We start from the raw sequence: 11609 nt of genomic DNA, 5'->3' as shown, positions 1-11609 counted from the left end.
CAACTACCATGCTTTATCCCAGTGTATAGCTTCCCTCGTGCAAGGTTGCCGGCCCGAGCCTAGTGCCTCTCGTACTTTTGCACAACATGCGACGACCAAAAATCTTGTCCAAAGTTTCACATTCCTTTACACGTGCGCTTGCGTCGCGCTCAAAAATTTAGCGCTACTTCGCATCGTTACTCTCTTGTATTTCGAGCACGCATGTTCTATACTAAACGGCGTGCAACTGTGGTCTCTGGGTTGCCTTGCTGACTGACGACCCCATCTTCCCTCTGTGTACAGACTGTCCAGGAGCACGTCATCGCTGCTGCGCAGCACACCATTCTTGCTCTCTCATTCCTGCCCGAGAAAGCGGGACAACTCTACGGAGCTCTTTACGACTGCATCGTGGAATTGCACCGCTTCTGCACCACAGTGCCTGTGAGTGCTTTTTCTACCGCATGCATTTTCAGTACCTCGACTTGATTCCACTTTCGTGTTCTATTTTGTGATGCTTTTCAGTTTTAATCCGAGTGCATTCAGACTCATTATACAAATCTCTCGTCAGATCAAATTCGGCAGTGGCTAGAGGGCAGTCATGTCGCGTTCACTCTGGTGACGTCACTTCTCTGGTGACAGCATAAACAGCGTCTAATGCCATCTCGTTACCAACATATCAGGTAATTGGGTGTCTCTATTTTTCTTTCTTCTCGTTTAGGTTCCCCAGCAGTACGACTCGTCAAGCTCGTCGAGCTCGTCGGAGACCCCGCAGCCTACGTCCTCTACGGATAGTTCTTTCCAAACCGAGGAATAATTTCACTTGCCTGAAGTTTTGTACCGCTTCAGTTCATGTTGCTACTAAATATGTACACCATTATTTCCCTACACGCTGTGCCTCGGATCTACTACTTGGACCCTTACTATAATCAGCCGTAAGAAGCTACAATACGAAGTGCAATCTTAACAATTCCACAGGTTTCCGACACACGCAGGCACAGAGCACGTGACCCTGAGCGTCATGCATGACTTGACAACTTTATTACGTGGCATATGCCGCACTTGGTCGGGTAAAGGCTGTTATTTCGGGCCTCCAGCAACGCTTGAGGCACATTTTATTTCCTGCGCTCAACAGTTTGTTTTGTTTGATGGTTTTTCTTTTGCAGTTAAAAAATGCAGCATTTTATTGATGCGCACTTTTATACATTCTGTGACGCACATAACCTAATTGCGTGTGTTTGCGGTGATGTCAATCCAAGGTGTCGATGGCAGCTTTTACACCGACGTCGACAATGATGTAACTAAGGCGGCGACGAATAAATGTGTTTTGTTGCAGCAGTTGTGGAGGTCTGACTGTCATTATCTTGTTCAATCATAACAGGACGATTTTATCTTCTACCAGGAAGGAAGCTGGTCTTCTGCTTGTTTAATTTACACTAGTGCCAAACAACAGCTGGAACCGTTCTGGCAGACGTAATGCCGTAGGGCCAGTTTCCCTTCCTCGCCTGTTTCATCCGCAACCCTTTTTTCCGTCTACATTTTAAGGGTACGTTCCAGCGCTGAAACAAGGTGCTGGGACGGTTCAGGAAACGAGCACACAGCAATCGGCCAATGCCACCTCTCGCCGGAGGTGAGCGAGGTGTCACGTGGCAACATACTACGTAGTACAAGCTATCTCTATCCGTTCCGCGACATACTTAGATATACTTTGCATGACTGTCCTGACCAACGTATACGAAGCAGTTATTCAGCTAGGAAACCGGCGTGAATGTGCATCGAGACTAATGTTGCCGAGCTGCTTTGTTCGGCTGTGGTCTCGTCTGTCTAATGCACGGGTGGAATGGTGCGCTGATAACGATGACAGACGGTAGGGTGTGCTCGGCCTCCTGAGATCGCAATATTGATCACCGCATACACGCCGGACAGCTGGGCACGCCGGACAGCTGGTTTAACAGCCGTCGAAAATTTCGGTTCTCTTCTTGCGTATGGAGACTACCTAGCATTGAATAATAGTGTCGTGTAATAATATATCCCACTGAGTTGTGTTCGGAACGCCTACTTTGTCGTCATCGCAATGAAGTCACGTCTCTGAGAAAAGCAAAGAGTTCCCGTCGAGAAAGCTGTTTACTGTCTTTTTGCTTTACGGTCGTTTTCATTTAACCCGAGTGTGTAAAGAGTAGAGGCTTCGCTGCGCCTTACTTTTAACGAGGACTAAGCAGTTCCTGGAATAGATTTCAGCTCTTTCAGGACCCTCGTGATGTTTGGCAAAGTGCAGTGTCTTACTGTTTTACAGCCCTTCCCTGTTTTGATCCTTCCTTGTCTCTAAACACACAATGGGTTGCTAACATGAGCTGTAATTTTCTGCTAGGGTGTACTCCTATTTGGTTGCTTACAACACGAATAGATTCGTCTTTTCGTTTTTTTTTTTTTGTACAGTCTGTTTGAAAGAAAAAAAAATACGAGGCAAAGTTAAGCGGCTCCTCGGATGTGTTTTTTGCGTGACCGGGCTATGGCCTGGTTCTGTGTTCAGTTTTGGTGCGGAAGTATTATTCCGATGGGTAAACCCCGAGCAAGACCTTGCGACGTTTGTGGGTTTGTGTTAAGTATCTTGCCATGTTTGTGGGGTTGTGCCAAGTGAAATAAATAAAAACAAACCAAGCACATATTGCTCCCGACTGGGATTCGAACCCACGGCGGTGCGAACACATTCGCTGGCCACTGCACGAGAGTACTAAGCTATCGTCCCATTTTTTCTTCTTTATTGCATGGAAATCAATCCCACTCAGCTTCCAAATGCTTTACGTGCACACATACTATCCGGCAATGCAGACACATTCTCATGTATTCGTACATTTCACTCCACCTGCGCATCAGACATTCGGGATGCATACGCATGCGTCAAGTGCCGGCAATCATTCAGGTGTCCGGTCCTGCGCAGCATAAATCCCCCGCACCAAGGCGCACTGTTCACTGAACAAGACTAGACTTATGAACCACCTCGTTCATCTAAGTCTCGGCTCTCGCCGCAGCCGATCACGCCTCGTGGTGGTGTTGTTGCCTCGTGTTAAACTGCAAAACACTCTCGCACTGTGCATTGCACGTCGTCGTCGTCTTCATCAGCTTTCATCTGCGGCGCGAAGAGACTGACAGATATTCATGATGGGTTCTAAAGCGCGACAAGACGGAAGCGAAAGGAAAAGAACGCACACGACAAGCGCTTACTAGCAAAAAAAAACGTTTATTGCAACGCTTGGAATAAATAGGAGTCACAGAAAACACGAAGAACCATAAAATAACAAGACAAAAAAAAAAGAAATTAGCCGTTACTATCTAAAAAAGCACGTTCCTTCTCCGACAGCAAAATTGAAGGCTCACTGACACAGCCCTTTGTCTTAGCAATATGATAGGCTTCGATCATTTCCCTAGTCTTCTGGTCGTGATGCGAAACGATCACTGTCGTTAGGTCCAATTGGGCTTGGCAGGACTTATCTTCTTCCCCGTGCTTACGCTCATGGCTTGCCAGGTGCGTACCTGTGCCACTGCCTAAAGCCCGGCGATGTTCTGCGAGGCGCGTATTAATGCATCGACCAGTTTGGTCGATATACATAGCCCCACATGACACGGGAATCATGTACACCACGTTCCTTTTGCATGTGACATAGGGGTTTTCGTGCCTGATTGCACATTTTTTACGCGCACCAGCGTTTTGCTTTGAGGCCTTCTCTTCTACCGCACGACAAATACTCTCAGCTTATTTGGTGCTGAAAATGCAGCATCGACACCGTAACGAGCAGCAACCTTTTTTAGTCCATGAACCAACTTGCCCAACTTTTTGCCCTCCTTCAGACTGTCAGATAATTGTGCCTTCATCGTCGTCATCTTTCATGCAATTCTGCTTTCGCATGTGTATAGAATTGACGCAACAATTCTTTCCCTTTTCCTTTTTTTTTGTCGTCATAGCAAGTTTCTATTCTCGAGCGAATCGTGGTGTTACGAACGATTTGTGACGTTTAAGAGAAATAGGAACCGAAGTTCTACCCACTTACTACCCACCCATGCAGCCACTTCCACGGCCGTTTTGTCCTGACGCCCATTCATGAAAGCGGCGCCGAGGAAAATCCCGTGCTCTGAAAATAGTCTCGAGTTACGCTTTCTTCCTCCGAGATTTGTTGCAACAAAGGTCTTTGAGGGACGCTACCGGAGCGCCTATTGAGCTCGTGGAAGTTGTTTTGCTCCGACCTTCAACTGTCGCTATGTTTGGAGCGAACACCTAGACTGGCGGTTAGGAGACCAAAGGTTTGTGCTCCTCAGAGCGAACTCTCAGCTCGTGTTGCTAAGCACATCGATTACATTTCTGCACGAATAATGCAAGAGAAGGCCTTACGTTTCATCAAGCGCCAATTTTGTGCAACGATGTGCTTGTTTGCGCAGGTTAGACTATCAGGAAAATGTTAATCAGTATGCTTACGCTCCCAATTTGATCTTTGTTCATAGAGTCGCCCCAGAACTGTGCGTGGGACTACAGTTACAGGAACTGCGTGGTACGACAGTTACAGGAAACCGAAGTTGCAAATCAACGGCGCACAGTCACCGTGTCTTATTTCTAGAGAAGTTGAAAAGTGCAACTGCTGTAAGCGGTGCGGATCCCTTTCGTTAGCTTCTGTGTCGTTCTGGGTACGTTGCAAATTTAAACATTGCTTGCCATTCACACTCAGTTGTAGCTACAAGCATGCGAAAATTTGCTTTTCCGTGACTTATTTTAGTCACACTGATGTTTAGTAGAACGGAAGGTGGGCATTCATTTCCGAGGAAACCTTGGGCGCATATCGAAGAGTGCACTAAACAAGCAAGCATATTCAATAGGATCGAAGCCTGCACTTTTTCGAGATAATTTTGATCTGCCAATTTCACAATTATTTCCGGAGGACACAGAAGCTACTGATCATACAACAATGACTTTTTTTTTTAGGTTTTAGCTAAACGACATCTCTTGGGATGGCAGAAAATAAATGAGCCCGAAAGAGGGGGGCTCTTCGGTCTACAAAGGTACCATGGGTCCCTTGCGATGACAGTCGAAATCCATATAAATTTGCATACCCGTGCAGCTCCATGTGTAGGCTCGTGCAAAAGGAAAATCAGAAAAGCACCCCTTCCGCCAGCGCAGCTTGACTGAACGCAAACTGAGAAAAAGAAGCGAGTCATCAGTCGAGCTACCTTACGGATGAGTGGAATTGCACCTGCGAAACTCAAACACGATGTTTACGTCTCCGCCGCGTAGTTGCTTGGTCACCATCCGGGGCGCCTAATGAAGTGCCACCGTTCAATGGCAGTGCGCTGAGGCTCTATGGAACAGCTGCTAGCGAGTGCACGCTCCTGACTCCTCGAGCGGCGTCGGTCTTTCAGACCTCCAGAAACGACAGCTGCATGTGACTTCGGTGTGCTCGGACAGGGAGCTTATTGGGAGGAAATGCGAATGAGTGCCTGGAAATTGCGTAAACTTCCGCATTCGCCGGACTTCTGTGCGATCTTGGCTTGCATAATAAGACCCCTCGGGCCAGTTGGTTCATTTCAGTGCTTGATTTGAACTGCGCGGACAAGACGAAGGCGAGCGTACGTAACGTGTGGTGCGTATTCTTCCCCTCGTCTCCGCACACTTGCTGTCTGTTAGGTGCACGCTACACCCTGTAGTACATGCTTTCTACTTGTCTCCGTCTTTTTAGCGCAGTTTCAACAAAGCACTTTACTTGTAGACTCATTCATTGCTTGTGTGTTTAGTATGCAGTGATTAAGGGGTCTGTGATCAGTATTCGTTGAAAACAGGGAAGGGTTATTCAATTGATCTTTCAAAACGGAGCTATGGTATGGGCTGCCATTCTTTCTGGCGTCTAGTGTTAAGCTCCGCATAGCTTTTTATATGCCCGCAATGTGTGCTTGAGGTAGTTCACTTTATCTGTTCAGTTTATATATCATATTGCTCTAATCTGTGACCATTATGCACAACATTACTTTCATAGGAACTAAATGCAAACGTTAGGTACGATGACAGGACGCATCAATACCAACTACCAGCAGTCAGTAGTAGTTAGACACATTCCGTGCTTCTTCATTGTAGTGAAAACTTGCTGTTTTAATAAATGTGCACAATCAGGTCAGAATCAAACGCAAATGCTACTCTGAATTTTCCTTGGAATTCAAAAAGCGTCATGAACATTTAATCGGTTGATCAGCGTATACACTTAGCTAAAACCTAAATTTTATACAACCATATATAAAGCTACCATGATTCAGTGTTGTAACTAGAATCTATAAGCAGAGGTTCCGCTCGCTCTGCCTTCTGTCGGAATCCTGGGCTCTGCAATTTCAGCGCTGGAACACATTCTGGCTCACAATCTGGTTCAACATATAACTAACATCCGCCCCGCCGTATGTCGCTAATGGATGTATTTGAGGTCAATTGTGCACCACTGGCAGGCAGTTCTGATGTCATATTCAACGGTATTGCTGCGTAAGAATATGAAGGTTGATCCTCGAGCCCTTGAACTTTGCTAACTACTTCTCCTTTCCGCCTCAGGTAAACCTTATTCCCTGCCCAGTTTCTTTCGTTTTGATGAATTATGTCGAAAGCTATTCACCTGGTTATTTTTTGTCACCACTTGGAATTTCGATGGAGGCGAATTATTGAGGCCCGTGTACTGTGCGATGTCAGTGCACATTAAAGAACCCCAGGTGGTCGAAATTTCTAGAGTCCTTCACTACGGCGGCTCTCATAGTCTGAGTCGCTTTAGGACGTTAAACCCCATAAAACACAAACACAAACTTAGATAAATGAATTTTCACATTTTAAAGCAGTACTGTGAGAATTGATGGAGCCATGGTAGTGGGCTCTGTAGTTCCATCATCAGAGTTTTTAAGCGTACACTGAAGTTTCGCTGCGCGAGCGTTTTTTTTTTATATTGCCTCGTTGGAAATGCGTTAACTGCCTCCGGGCATTGAGCCTACCATCTCGCGCTTGCCAGGAGACATATCTCCATGGTGGTATTTCGCACGATTGAACAGCAAAGTATAGGTGGAGATGACCAGGTTTTGTATGAAGATATTGCGATTTGTCGCAACACTACAGTTCTCGTAAATCCTTCCTCAAATATCACCTGCCGCCACTGATCGGTAGGAAAGCACTTGATTTCACGTACAGCTGCTTAAGCGTAGTGTCGAACCACCGTCGTTATCATAATGCTGGCGGACCACTGAGCCATCGATACATATTTTTCTTTTTTTTGCCACGATAGGTCTACATGAAACCTTCGTACGTCGCAACCAAATACTTCTGAAAATTTCAATACTTTTTCACTTCTTTCCATAAACTTGTCGCGAGTGTTAGGCTAACGTGCAAACTTTTGGAGTATTCCTTGGTGGCTTGCCTCAAGAAGAGTCTTATTGTTGTGGCTGAATCCACGTTTCATGCCCAACAATATAGCCACCAATAACCAATCTTCGCTGCATTCCTGCGCCTCTCCACGGTGGATGAACTATCGCACCATCAGCTTTCCCTCTAGTTAATTTTCAGTTTATGGGCGAGCCTAAAAACCATCTGGATCGTCTAATGACTGCTTACAAGAATGTTATGTCGAGAACTGCCACTGGGCTAGTTGGTACGGTTGTGTTTTCAAACAAGGCGCGAAAATGAAGACAACATTAAAAGACAAACGAGCGTTGCTAAAAGAAAAACACAAACGAGCCTGCGCGCATATAAGCCTTCACTGGTTGTTCCATCCTTTTTTTTTGCATAGTTTCTCTTTTCGTTACTCAGTTTCCTTTTGCGTTGCCTCTTTCTGTGTCTTCTTAGTGCTCGTTTCGCGCCGTCCCATGTGATGCCAGCGAGCTTGGTCGGCGGCTCATCTGCAGGGGTGTGCTTCAGCTGTTGCTTTCTCTGCTTCGACACTTGCGATGACAAGAAGTCTGAAAGGATTTCTTTTTTGCTTCGATGCATGAACTCTCAAACACACACACACACACACACACACACACACACACACACACACACACACACACACACACACACACACACACACACACACACACACACGCGCGCGCGCGCGCACACGCACACGCACACGCACACACACACACACACGCACACGCACACACGCACACGCACACACGCACACACGCACACGCACACGCACACACACACACACACACACACACACACGCACGCCCGCACGCACACGCGCGCGCGCGCGCACGCAGCACAAGAACACGCAGCACAAGCGCACGCGCACGCAGCACAAGCACACGCGCACGTAGCACAAGAACACGCAGCACAAGCGCACGCGCACGCAGCACAAGAACTCGCAGCACAAGCGCACGCAGCACAAGCACACGCGCACGTAGCACAAGAACACGCAGGACAAGCGCACGCGCACGCAGCACAAGCACACGCAGCACAAGCGCACGCGCACGCAGCACAAGAACTCGCAGCACAAGCGCACGCGCACGCAGCACAAGAACACGCAGCACAAGCGCACGCGCACGCAGCACAAGCACACGCGCACGTAGCACAAGAACACGCAGCACAAGCGCACGCGCACGCAGCACAAGCACACGCGCCACGCACACAAACACACGCGCACATGCACAGGCACGCACGCATGCACGCGCACAGGCACAGACGTGCACGCACGAACAGGGAGGGTACTTATGGCAATAACAAAGAGCTGAAAAAAAAAACTTGATTCCCGGGAAAGAAAACGCATGCATCTAATGATAGTGTACGGCCTGCGGCTACTATGGACCGCATAAAATGTACGCACACGAGCCGCAGAGTTATGAAAGGAGAACATCATGGGTAGAGGTCTTTCAGCGTGCCTGTCACGTATTCTGTTGCGCCAGAGGCTATGTAGACCAAGCGGCGCAGTGAAGTACGCAGTGCGAACGAGGCTAAACACTGAAACTAGCATAGAACGAGCGAGGAGCACCTCATTCTGGTCTTATGTCAGAGCTCCTTATTATCGCTCGCAGTACTTGCTTTTCCATGAAGCAGTACCATCCAGTACCCTTCCACTTCTTCCTCGGGCAGCATGCACGTCATTTTCTACTTCCTGGAACGCGTGGAAGGTCGCCAGGGCTCTGAAACGAGTGGGATTGTGATTGGGCAGGGCGTGATGTTGACGCTCATTCTTTAAGAGGAATAAAGAGAAAATTTCCGCTGTGTACAAAACAAACTTCGAAAGCTCTAGCATGCGAACTTAAGTGGCACTTCATACGCACTGGCAGAGAACAGCACTTTTGCGTTCAACCATGGTTTAAAAAGAAGGGTTACCGTGTTTAAAGTAGTAAAGGAAAAAGGAATTAAGTCTTCACGAGAGGCACATACGGCCAACAAGCCTAATTGCTCTTTGGTTTTGATGCTTCAGGCAAGCGGCGTTGTAAGAAGGGCAAAGAAGAGGGCGTCGAACAGAGGTGCATAGATTTGCTTTCGCGGCAAAGCTGTACTGAGACAGAAAAGGGCATGCGAAAAAAAGATGGTATCGACGACGCTTTTCGAAAACTGCTGGTAGGCTCATAACAGGCCGATAACGCTGAACCGAAAAGAAAAGGTCTTGTAATGTGCGCTTCAAATTATAAAGGAAAATTCACTCGCTTGAACAGAATGAAGACGATCGCCAAACCGCCGCGTTCAGTAGGGATGGAGTGATTATCCTTCCCAATAGCTTTACAGCGTGAACAAGAAACAAATATTTTGAACAGTTAATACAGAAATTTAGCATAGCGTCATCTGCGGCCGCTACCACGATCCGCTTCTGCGCGCCGACAGTGCGCATTATCTGACTGATTCCGGCGCGGCAGGAGTGCGCGCAGCTGTCGGGACCCTGGCGCCATATGCCGCCTTCAAGGTGATCTGCGCATGGACAATGGCTCCTCACGGACGCGGATAGCGGTAGCGGCCGCGAATCGCGCTATAGTAAATCTCTCTAACATGTATTCTTTCACAAAGTGATCCCTCCTTCTGTCTTTCAAATGAACGTAGCAAAAACAAGACGCACAGATTCCACACAGAGTTTGTAACAGCGGCAGAACAGATACATGAGGCGGTCGAAACACCGCTCACCACGGTGCATCTGCGACCTCTACCACGGAGTCATGCCACGCACGAGTTGTCGCACTGTTGAGAGAAGGACACCCTCAACCGTCGAAGTAATCCCGCTCGACATGTAATGGCCGTGCCCAAGAGCTTGAACCAAGCCGAGGAACGTTGTTCGGCGTTATTGCGTGGCTAGGAACTGTACACAGCGTCCATGCTGTGGCAGTTTTTTTCCCACACTTGCCATAAAGGCATAATTTGGGTTCGCTGTGTACTAATTAAAGGAAATCATGTAAGGTGTTTTTATGCAGGAACCGGAGAAGGCTCCTGCTCTTACTGTTGTTGGTCAGCCACTTGGAGAAATCCTTCTCCCTTGTCGCCGTTAGCCCCACTTCCATTAAAATTCGCGTCCTTGAAGCCCTTGTCCCTGCACAAGTCCAAAGCAGGTAGCGAACATCCACCTCTGCAGCTTGTGTGAAACACGTACTTCGGGCAAGCGGTGGGTCTTACATCTTCTTCAGAGCCCCATCGGCACGTGACCGACAGGGCAATGGCCACCCCAGCCCTGATCCTTCTAACGGATCAGGGGAGGGTGCGCTAAAAGTAAGCATACAGGAGATAGAGCCTAGCGACTAGTTCACGTAGTTAACGAAGCTGTTCGTTAACAGAGTTAACAAAGATACAAGGTCATTGCCCTTAACAAGTACGGACTGCTTTTCTCTCGTCCTCAATAGAAAAGCGCCAGAAGCCGTGGCTTGTATTGTAGGTTCCTGCAGCATAATTCAAAGCCAGTGGGGAGGAGAAAAACAAACAGCTATACTCGAATTCAGCGGAACTATATGCAGCCCTGCGCCATTTAAAAAAAAAAGGAGGGTTTTATGAGGCCGTGACCGCGACACACATACATTTAGACAGAAAAGAATAAACATAAAGCTGCTTTAATAACAGCAGCTTTAACAAGAAGAAAAAGCGAGTTGCTTATCTAAAGCCAAAACTTTTTGCTTTCAGCGGACATGACAAGAGAAGCTGATGTCGACCAGCGTTGTGCTGCCGTAATTTATTTCGCCCTTCATTAGAGCAGCGCCCACACCGCCTTCAACAATGACATCTTACTTCGTTCGCTTCCGTCGGTAGCGAAGGCGAGTCATATTATTTTTTCGTTGTTTCTGTTCATCATAGAGGGACGCAGTAAACATAGCTTCTTGTGTGGGTATCGTGCTGGTGACATATCACACGTACTTTTTCCTGCGCCTTTTATTTTTCGAGCACCAACCCTAATGCTTTTAAGTGAAGGTCGTTGACCTTGTACGCATGGCCCTTGTGGGTGTGATTTATGAGCGGTTAGGTTCCCGTGACAGTTATTATAAAGGTATTCAGGGCCTTGTGTTGTAGTAGGCCCAAAGTAAAAAAAAAAACAGGCTAATAAGAATTAAAGAAAAGCATTCTCATGCAAGGGTTCTTTCCGAACCATCAGAGTACAGTGCTTACCGTAAACTCACGTCTAGTGCATTAACCTTTCTGAACATACTTGAACTTGCCGTAATGCAGCGAG

Source organism: Amblyomma mixtum, chromosome 1 (assembly GCF_055824585.1).
Source record: "Amblyomma mixtum isolate Tamu chromosome 1, ASM5582458v1, whole genome shotgun sequence".
NCBI classification, from domain to species: domain Eukaryota; kingdom Metazoa; phylum Arthropoda; class Arachnida; order Ixodida; family Ixodidae; genus Amblyomma; species Amblyomma mixtum.
The sequence above is the reverse complement of the archived record's forward strand: the minus strand, read 5'-3'. Positions refer to the sequence as shown.